We start from the raw sequence: 11,317 nt of genomic DNA, 5'->3' as shown, positions 1-11,317 counted from the left end.
GAATTAAAAGATGTTTTCTTTATTCGTACGGTCCCCATCTTTCACACTGATTGGGTCTGGCCAATGCAGTGGCGCTCGGAGGAAGGATTTGTTGGGACCCTTCTGTACTCAGCTGTTGTATATTCACTGGAGAGAGGAGGTGGACAGAGCGACGGGGAAGCTGGGCAGAGCGTGAGGAATGGACGTGCTCCGGTTCTTGGAATCACTTTGCAGGAGGGTGTCACTGTTTGAAGTTCCCCTTTTTCCTGTTTGTTTTCCCGTCTGAATTTATGGGAAAAAAAATCAATAAAATATACTTTAAAAAAGACACTAGAGCTGGTGGGATGACTCGGTGTGTCCTGCGCTCTCTCTCTCTCTCTCTCTCTCTCTCTCTCTCTCTCTCTCTCTCTCTCTCTCTCTCTCTCTCTCTCTCTCTCTCTCTCTCTCTCTCTCTCTTTCTCCCTCTCCCTCTCCCTCTCCCTCTCCCTCTCCCTCTCCCTCTCTCCTGATGCACTGATTTGCAATGCTGCAGTTTTACTGAGGATTCAGGTTCTCCTGTTAGTCCCTGTGCTAAGATCTGGAAGTCTGCAGAGCAAGAAGTCACTAGCTTTTTAGGCTCAGGGACAGTTTGGTTCTGTATTTCATTTATCATTGGTGTGTGGGACATTCCACAACATACACGTGGGGGCCAGAGGACAGCTTTTGGGTGTGGGTTCTCTCCTAATTTGTAGAGTTGGGCTGCCATTTCTGCTGGTCTGCTGCTTACCTCAGGCTAGCTCACCATCTTTGAGCTGCTGTGCAGTTCTCCTATCTCAAGTAGGGGTGCTGGGATTACAGGTGTGAACCATCACGAACGACTTTTTGTGGGTCCCAGGGATTGAACCTTTAGACTTAGGTAGCATTTTTACCCACTCAGACCTGGTCTTGTTTTGTGTTTTTTTTCTTTTTAGGGCAAAATTAATTTATTTCCCTTAAAAATAGTTTCCAGTAGTTAGCACTTATTAATCTGTTTTAAAGTACCTTGTTAATTTTGTATTATACTCATGGAATTATTAGCTAGAATTTCTGAGTACAGTTTCTCCCTTGGCTCTTTTATGTCTTCCTATCCTTGGAGTCTGAATCAGAGCCTTTGATTTTATTTAAGCTAACCCAAATAAATCTCTTTCTCTCTCTTTCTTTCTTTCTTTCTTTCTTTCTTTCTTTCTTTCTTTCTTTCTTCCTTTCTTTCATCTCGGAAGTAGGCAGCTGGAACATCTGTGTTTTTGAAGGGAATAGAAGCAAGGCTGGGGAGATGGCTCAGTGTGTAAAACCCTTCCTGTGCAAGCATGAAGACCAAAATTTAGATTTCCAAAACTAGAAAAGCTGGGCAGCTAGGGCAGCTGCCTGGAATGCCTGCCCTTGGGAGGCAGAGACAGTGGATCTCCAAGGCAAACCCCAGGCTCGGCAGGAGACCCCATCTCAATAAATAAAGTGCAAGGCAATCAGAAGACACCCAATGCCAACTTCAGGCCCTCGTGTGTAAGTGCACACACATTGTGCCAACACACGCACATGTGTAACCAGCACTGCTCGTTCATTTCCTGGCCACCCAGACCTGAATAATCACACAGAAACTATATTAATAACAACACTGTTTGGCCAATGACTCTAGTGTATTCCTAGCTAGCTCTTACATCTGAACCCATTTCTATCAGTCTGTGTATTGCTACGAGGCTGTGCCCGACTGGTAAGGTTCCTAAAGTTCTAGTGTGTTCTCCTTCGGCAGCTATATGGCGTCTCCCTGATTCTGCCTACTCTCTGTATCTCTGTTTGGGTTTCCTGCCTGGCTTTACTTGGCTAAGCCATTGGCTTAGAAAGCTTTATTCATCAACCAATAAAAGCAACACATATACAGAAGGACATCTCACATCACACATGCAAAACAAAAAAAAAGTAAAGAAGCAAGATGCAAAAGACAACTCACAATGTAATTCCATTTTTAAGACAAATATATGAGCAGGGGTCTGGAGAGATGGCTCAGTGGTTAGAGCAGGGGGGTCTGGAGAGATTTCTCAGTGGTTAGAGCAGGGGTCTGGAGAGATGGCTCAGTGGTTAGAACATTTGCTATTCCTCCAGAGAACCAGAACTCAAGTCCCAGCACCCACATCAGATGGTTCATGGCCATTTGTAACTCCAGCTCCAGGAAATTCATGCCCCGGACTTCTACAGGCAGCTACACTCATATGCACACATCCATGTGCACGCGCACGTGCGCGCACGCACACACACACCCCTACACTTATTTAAAACTAATAAAAATAAATCTTTAAAAAACAAAAAATACATAAGTACACATTCTAAAAAGTAGGTATTGTAGATGTATATTTTTACATATAACAAAAAATACTGAAATTGTCTAGTATGCAAATCATGTATTTTTTCTGAAATGAATTCTATTTATTTATTAATTTTTTTGAGACAAGGTTTTTCTGTGAAACCCTGGATGTCCTGAAACTCGCTCTGTAGACCAGGCTGGCCTTGAACTCAAAGATCTGCCTGCTTCTGTCTCCCTGCTGGGATTAAAGCTGTGCACCACCACCACCCAGCTAAATACATTTTATTTCTAATGGGTCTACATGGTGAATATACATATTTATAGAGTACAAAGTAAGAAATTTTAATATACACATGCTAGAATGAGGGTAAATTGTATTTCATTTTATTCTACTCCAGGATGCTTTATGACATCACACATCAGCTAACTGGTCTAGCGTCTGAAAAGATGCAGTATTTTCAGGCAGGGCATCATCTTTTCAGTCTTTATTTGCAACTGGAGCGGCTGCTAGTGAAGGGAAGGCAGGAAGATCCTGAGAGCTGAGAGTCCCAGCTGTTCCAGGGGAATACGGGAAAAGCCAGACTTGATAGAAGCATGTTTTCTGAGCTGAATAAAACCTTGCATTCACAGATTGTAAGTGTTCATTCAATTCTAGGCAGGACTGATGGGAGAAAAGTATACGTATAAACATTTTGGCAAAATTTCTGCATGTCAGATAAAAATCTCATGTTTCCAGATTGGAGAAATAAAGGACATCAAATAGTGGAATCATAGATATACAACTAAGAGAGCCAGGAAGTAACTCAAAGAGTCTTTTCCCTGTTTAGTTAGGGTTTCTGTTGCTATGAAGAGACACCATGACCCCAGCAAATCTTATAAAGAAAAAACATTTGACTATAGTGGCTTGCTTACAGTTCAGAGGTTTAGTGCCATTATTCATGGCAGGAAGCAAGGCAGTATGCAGACAGACATGGTGCTGGAGAAGAAGCTGAGAGTTCTTACATCTTGATTCACAGGCAACAGGAAGTAGTCTGAGACACTGGGTGGTATCTTGAGCATATATGAGACCTCAAAGCCCACCTCCACAGTGACACACTTCCTCCATCAAGACCACATCTACTCCAACAAGGTCACACCTCCTAATAGTGTCAGTCCCTTTGGGGGCATTTTCTTTTAAACCACCACACTCTGTGAAGCATCATTCACCTGTCTGTGAATGACAGAAATGTAAAGATTCTAAGAACAGTCATACACACTTGCCCATATGAAGAAAGGGTGAAAAGTCTCTGACCAGATTATGAGAAAAGAGATTTAAAGAAAGGAGAGAAGTGTAAAGGCAAAGGATGAGTAGGCAATGAGACTTGGGATTTTGTGTGCATGTGTGTGCGTGCATACACACTGTCTTGCTGAGGGTTTCTATTGCTGTGAAGAGACATCATGACCATGGCAACTCTTATAAAGGAAACCATTTAATTGGGGTGACTTACGTTTTCAGAGGTTTACTCTGTTATCATCATGGTGCCATCTGGTGGTGTGCAGGAAGACATGGTACTGAAGATGTACTTAAGTGTCTTACATCTTGATTCACAGGCAACAGGAAGTAGTCTGAGACACTGGGTGTGTCTTGAGCATATATGAGACCTCAATGCTCACCCTCACAGTGGCAGACTTCCTTCAACAAAGCCACACCCACTCCAACAAAGCCACACTTCCTAATAAGGCCACTCCCTTTGGGGGCCGTTTTCTTTCAAACCACCATGCACACCTACATACATACATATAAACATGCACACACATTATATACACAGATGATGTTGATTCATTGACTAGAAATATGCATTATACATGTTAAATAAAAACTCTTATGATAATTGAGACTTAAGGAAAACCTGGAAGTAAAAGTTACAGAATTTCTCAGCAAAATTCAAGAGGTAGAGTTACTGGAAAGGATTTAAGGAAAAACATTCTAGGGGGCTGGCTAAGAGAGCTTGCTGTGTAATCATTAAGACCTGGGCCTGGATCCCAGGACCCAGCATTCTTTACCATTGACCTATCTCTCTAGCCCCTCAAGTAATATATCTTCAAGGATGTGTATTGCAATAATTAATTTCACAGTACAAGAATTGGAAACAAGGGGCATCCTCAATTGAGCTATGTTATAGTCTTACTAAAGAATATTGTACAGTCACTTGAAAGTATGAACTAATTCTATTCCAGTTATCTACTGCATGTAATAAAGTTCCCAATAACTTTATTACATAAAATAAACTTTTTATTGTGTTCGTAGATTCTGTGTGCCTGGAATTTGGAGGAGACACAGTGAGATTGCAAGCACAGTGGGAGCAATTTGTTCTCCATGGTGACGGAGGCCTCATGGGAAAACTGAGGACTTGAAGCAGGATCTAGAATTATCTGAGGAGTCACATGCCAGAAAGTCTAGCACTTGGTCCATGATCTTAGCTCAAGCCATCTTCCAGAGCTCCCATACCTGGGTGCCCATGGTAGCCAGGTTCCCTCACAGCATGGTAGCTGAGAAAGATGAGAGAATATAATAGAACTGTTTTTTCTAATATGGTCACCCCAGTTTGTGCCACATGCTCTCTACATTAATGATAACTGAAGGTTCCAGATATCAGGTTCCAGAAGAGGGCAACTTGGTTCCACATGCTTGCGAGAATGTGGCTGATTCCTGAAGGATGTGGAAACATGGTGATTGTTTCTGGGCATAGACACTCCTGTAGATCTGGATCAGTTCACCGGAGGGCATTGCAGGGTGCATTTGTGTTAATAAACACACCAAAGTCCAAAAAATGCACCCAGTGCTGTTTTATAGAACAATCAGTGGCAACTCTGATAAATATTTGTGTTCATGACTTTAAAAAGAGACCAAAGGTCCGTAGAGGTAAATGGCAGGTAAGTAACACGGGGTAAGTAACACGGGGCAAGGGTGTCCACAGGCCAGAGGACAGTGTTGGGCATGGAGATGAGAGGACACTGTGCAGAAGTCTCTTCTCCCTTCCACCATGGGGTTCCAGGTGTTAGACTTTCATGACAAATGCTTATGCTCACTGAGACACTTATTGTCTGCTTCCTTTATTTCTTGAGATAGGGTTTCATGTAGCCCAGGCTTGCCTCAAACTCGTTGTCTAGCCAAGGACAGCCTTGAACTTTTGGTTCTCCTGCCTTTACCTCCTGAGGGCTGGATTACAGGCATGCACCACCCCATGCCATTTATGAGGCACTGGTGATCAAACCCAGACCTTCATGCATGCTAGGCAAGCACTCAGCTACATACACCCTTAGTTCCCAGGCCTTAGCTCTTCTTAGGCTGTCTTGGTCCCTTTGGCAAATCCCTCCAAGCCACAGGGCTGGGGCATGTTATCATAATGATGGGGACATTCTACATGTAAGCAAGTCAGAAAAGCAGTTTCATGTTATCTGATGAAATCTGGGCTTAGCTTCAGGTTATCTCTTAAATATGGGTGGTGATGGGGGGTAGGGTTCTGTGTCTCCCCCCATTCCTCTGGGGAATCCTAGCAGCATGTTAGAATGCTATAGAACTCAGGCAAGGTTAGTTTAGGGCCCTGTGCGCTCACCGGGGGAGCTCGGGCTGCACACTAAATATCTTGCCAATCACCGTATGCTCTCCTCAGCATTAACTGTCTCCTCTCCCATTCTTCTTCCTTCCCTTTCATCTTTTCTCATTCCTTCTTTCCTTCCTCCAGAAACAGGGACAAGATATACACAGCACAGATTTGTAGTTTTGAGCCATCGACTCCTTCGCTTCTTTATGACTACAGAAGCAATAAATGATTGTGAGGGAAATCATTGACTAATACAAAAATACCAGGAGACTGGGTGTGGTGGTGCACATCTATAATCCCAGCACTTGAGAAGCTGAGGCAGGAGGATCTGGAATTCCAGGCAGCCCGAGCCACATAGCGAGAACCCGTTCCCCCAAACCAAATCAAATAATGCCTCCCTATTGCTTCAGAAGGAAAAGGAATAACGAGTGTGGAAGAGAGCGAGAGGAAGGGAAGCCCTAGGACATCACTTGTGGGCGGTAGATCTGGCCAGTCATTAAGGGAAACAGCTGTAGGCATCTAAAGGAAATTAAAATGTTATTCCCACAGGACCCAGCTATCCCTCTGGCTTCTGGGCATATCCCCAAAGCCAATGAGATCACTGCACTCGCATCTCCCCGCAGGCTGGCTAACATATGGAAACGATCCAAGTGTCCATCAACAAATGAAAATGGAGACACAGAAAAAATAAATTATAAATGTACAACAGGACATTATGCAATGTTCTAAAAAGAGGAGCCCTTTGCCACAGCACAGGTGAACCCGGAGGCCATCAGGCTAAATGAAACAGACCAGACATGGAAAGGAAAACATTGTACCATCCCAGTTACGTGTGGAGTTAAAATAAAGAGGGGAAAGTGGGATTGATAGAGACAGAGAATAAAACAGTGTTGCCGTGGATGGGGTGGTGGGAGGGAAAGGAGATATATAGGCCAAAGGACACAAACCACAGAAACACAGGATGAGCCTCTCAAGCGAAGGAGCAGCATGAGTCTGTGGTTATTAGCAGATATGATCGGAATAAAACCCCTGAATCCGTGCTTAATGTTTTGCTTCATATTTTTGTGCATATAGTGTTTGATTTTTTTAATAGTAAACAATTAAAAGTGTTAATATTAACTTATTAGATGCAATTGTCTTTACTTTTCAATGAGGATTAAATAGTATATTTAATTGTGCGCGTGTGTGTTTGTGTGTGATGTATATTGCGTGGGTGCATTCAGAGTCAGAGGACCACTTTGGGGTCAGTTCCCTTCTCCACCTTCGCATGGATTCATCATGACTGTGTGGCAGGTACTTTACCTGCTGAGCCATCTTACTGTCCCTACACGCTCTTTTCTGATGCTCGCAAAAGTGATCATAATGGTTACAAATATCCTCTTTAACATGTATCACGATGTACTGGCTGGTTTTGTGTGCTACTTGACACAAGCTAGAGTGATCAGAAATGCCTCCATGAGATCCAGCTGCGGGGCTTAATTAGCAATCAGTGGGAGGAGGGCCCGGCCCATGGTGGGTGGTGCCATCCCTGGGCTGGTGGTCCTGGGTTCTATAAGAAAGCAGGCTGAGTAAGCCACGTGTAGCAAGCCAGTAAGCATCACCCCTCCATGGCCTCTGCATCAGCTCCTGCCTCCAGGTTCCTGCCCTGCTTGAGTTCCTGTTCTGACTTCCTTTGATGATGGATTGTGATCTGGAAGTATAAGTCAACTAAACCCTCTCCCCCCAGCTTGCTTTGTGGTCATGGTGTTTTGTCGCAGCAGTAGAAACCCTAAGACACTTAGCATCCTTTGTTTATTGCTGAGTCTAGTTCTTATTGGTAATGTGATGAACATCTGTCCTTATTGTCTCCAGGCCTGACTCTTAGATTCCTTCTTATGTTTATATGTCTTTTCCTTTGTTTGGACCATTGTTCAGCATCTAAGCAGTGAGAGCATGAAGTTCTAAAAACAACTCTGCCGAGGCCAATCTAAAATCACAGCTCCCTCTCCTCAACTCCAGTTAAGGACAGAAGAATTCATCAATGAATCACTGCAGTGATGGGCAGACAACACGGGTGGGAGCATCATAAAGGCCCGAGTAATAAAGATTTCACTTTTCCCCCCACAGAGTGAGCTTTTTTGTTGTTGTTGTTGTTGTTGTTTTGTTTTTCGAGACAGGGTTTCCCTGTAGTTTCTAGAGTCTGTCCTGGAACTAGCTCTTGTAGACCAGGCTGGCCTCGAACTCAGAGATCTGCCTGCCTCTGCCTCCCGAGTGCTGGGATTAAAGGCATGTGCCACCACCGCCCGGCTTCAGAGTGAGCTTTTTGAGTTCTTTGGGAGGAAGGTGTGCATTTAAAATTCCTAGTCAGTGCAGATGCTACATTGTGTTTTGGCCACAGACCACAGGGCAGGCTGACCGTCTCCTCTGCCTCCCAGAATTTTTCTCCAAGACCAGTCTGGTTGGGAGGAGGGGGTCTGGGCAGTGTCTAGGTAGTGCTCAGTGTTGAGAGTAGTACTTCCGGTGGGTGGGTTATGGAAGGGGGCAAACCAGTGGGGACTTTGGGGAGATGAGATAGCTGACTGTACAGAGCGTGGAAAGGGAGGAAGGAAGGAGGGGGAAGGCAGTTTTTGTTGCTTTGTTTTTTAAGATTTCTTGTTCAGTGAGAGCAAGGCTCGATGTGGGAATATACTGTCAGTGTGTGTGTGTGTGTGTGTGTGTGCGCGCGCACACGCACGCGGGTCAGAATAGCCTTCGCAATCATCCCTCAGATGCTGTCCAGCTTGTTTTGTTTTTGTTTTGTTTTCGTGAGACATGGTTTCTCACTGCCCTAGAGCTCGCCAAGTAGACTAGGCTGGCTACTAGGCCAGTGACCCATCAGGCATCTACCCAGCACTGGGGATTACAAGCACATGTCACAATGCTTGACTGTTGGTAGTGGTGTTTTTTTAAGGCAGGGTCTTCTTATGTCCTGGCTATTCTGAGACTCACTGTATAGACCAGGCTGGTCTCAAGCTCACAGAGACCCATCTGTCTCTACCTTCTGAGTATGGGGATCAAAGGTGTGTGCCACTGTGTCGGGCCATGCTTGGCCTTTTTACATAGGTTCTTGATATCAAATTCAGGTCTTCATGCTTGCATGGTAAGCAGTTTACTGGTAGAACAATCTCCCCAGCTTTCTAGGCTGGCTAATTGCTGGTACTTCCTCACCTTGAGTTCTCATGGCAAAGGCTAGGGCAGCATTCTCTCGAAGGAGGCCCTCAGCATTATCTCTGCTTTCCTCCAACATCTCATACAGAGAGCAGCTCCCCTTCAAAAGCCTCACGTGACATTGCTGTTTGCTAGGATCCATTTGTCCTTCGAAATTCAGATCAAATTGCCTCAAATAAGTGCTTTTACAATGAAATGAGAAGGGGCAAGACAATAATTAAGCATTTAGCTTATAGACGTATATAAACAACTTACAATAAAATAATACAAAGTATAATACAAAGTAATGTGGGCTGAGTCATTTGTTCAGAAATATGTACAACTGTTAGGCCTGATGTGTAGGTCAGGAGACTGAGGCAGGAGGATCACAAGTTTGAGGCATGGGCTGTGTCATGAATTTAAGCCCAGACTGAGTAACTTGGGGAAACTTCGTTAAGAAGATCCAGAAAACCAAAACAGCGGAGAAAAGCCGTAGTCTGCTGTTGTTTACGCGACTCTCTTTGGGGGCCTCCACCCAGCTCCCAGAGAAGTCACACACAGAGGCCTATCTTAGTTACAAGTGCCGGGCCTTAGCTTGGCTTGTTTCTAGCCAGCTTTATTTTAAGTTAAACCTTAACTTATCCTGTCTACCTTTTGCCTCTGGGCTTTGTCTTTCTTTTCCTTCTGTTTATCTCTCTTTCCTTCTTAATCCCAGCTTGCTGTGTAGCCAGGTGGCTGGCCCCCGATGTCCCCCTCTGCTTGTTCTCTTGCTCTTCTTCCTCCCTTCCAGATTTCTTTAGTTTATCCTCTGCCTGCCAGCCCCGCCTATCCTTTCTCCAGCCTCGCTATTGGTCATCCAGCTCTTTATTAGGATCATCAGGTGTTTTAGACAGGCAAGGAATCACAACTTCACAGAGTTAAACAAATCAGCATAAACAAAAGCAACGCACCTGAAAATCATGTTCTACAAACAAAAACCTGTCTCCAAACAAAACAAAACAAACAAAAACCCCAAAGCCTAAACCTCCCAGCCTTCTGTACGGGAAAGACCCAACACTCTGGGAGAGCTTGAAGAACTAAGTTGAAGAACTCATGGTTCTGAGGGCAGGGTGCGCTTTTCTGATGGGTTTCAATGATTGTTACCATGACAAGGACACATTTCCTCATTGTGAAAACAATGAGCCGTCTTCCTGTGCTGCTGTTGCTCCACAAGGACCGAGCGCTTGGGTGAACAGCATAAAGTCGCCCAAGACTAACCTCAGATTTGCAGAGGTCAGCAGGGGCTCCCTGAGGCCGCCTCCAGGACTGGGGGCCCACTGAGTGCTAACAGGAGCAGCAGATTTGTATGAGGTGGGATCAGACGGGTTTGCTCAGCTGCTGCTTGGGAGCGCTGTACAGCAAGGCTTATTATGAAGGCCCAGAATCCTTTGCTTGTGATCGTCTATTTGCTTGCAGTCTGTTGACGGTGTGCAGCTGGCTCTTGGGTTTGATTTCCTGTATGCTTCTCTTCCTTCTCATTTGCAGCCTTTGGCTCCTCTGTCATCAGACAGGGAGTTTCCTATCTAGCGAGGTGGGCAGGTAATGGGAGACTTAAGCTCGTTTCAAAGGGTTGTGTATATGATGTGAGGGACTCGGTCATGGGTTATTTAAATGCAAAAGCATTTTGGAAAACTGTCATTAAAATCACCAAAATAGTAGCTCAAACAGTAGAGCGAAGGAGATGGATGATATGCACTAATTCATTAATCTTCTCAGTAACATGTCAGGTACCCCACTTACCACTTGAGAAAAGCAAGGCATGTAAATAAAACCAATAAATTCCTGTAGAGGTTTCTACAGGAATACTTCTTGTGCACAATTCCACTCAAGTGTTACACCGTTTTCTACACGTATAATGCTTCCTACCAGCCAAAAGCTGAGCTGACATCAAGGTAGACCAGGTCAGTGAATTCAACTTTCCCCACCGTGAGATACCATGCTACTCAAAGGGTGAACCGAGTTTGTTTCCCAGAACTGGAACGACATCTGCTCTGTACCCGCTGGTTAAAATAAAATAAAACCAGACTGCAAAACAATGTGTGTTGTATGATTCTTTTTCTGGAGTAAAGGAAACACTGTGTGCAAAAACAGACGTGGCTTGGGCCCTGGGGACTGCGCTTGCCTTGTTCTCTGTACTCTTAAGTATAATTGTGGTTTTCACTTCATGGTCCGAGGTCGTTGCTCAAACTTGACCTCTAAAGGAGGATGGCTGGAAGGGGAGAACACTCCTGGCAGT

Source organism: Arvicola amphibius, chromosome 1, assembly GCF_903992535.2.
Source record: "Arvicola amphibius chromosome 1, mArvAmp1.2, whole genome shotgun sequence".
In the NCBI taxonomy this organism is placed as follows: Eukaryota; Metazoa; Chordata; class Mammalia; order Rodentia; family Cricetidae; genus Arvicola; species Arvicola amphibius.
The sequence above is the reverse complement of the archived record's forward strand: the minus strand, read 5'-3'. Positions refer to the sequence as shown.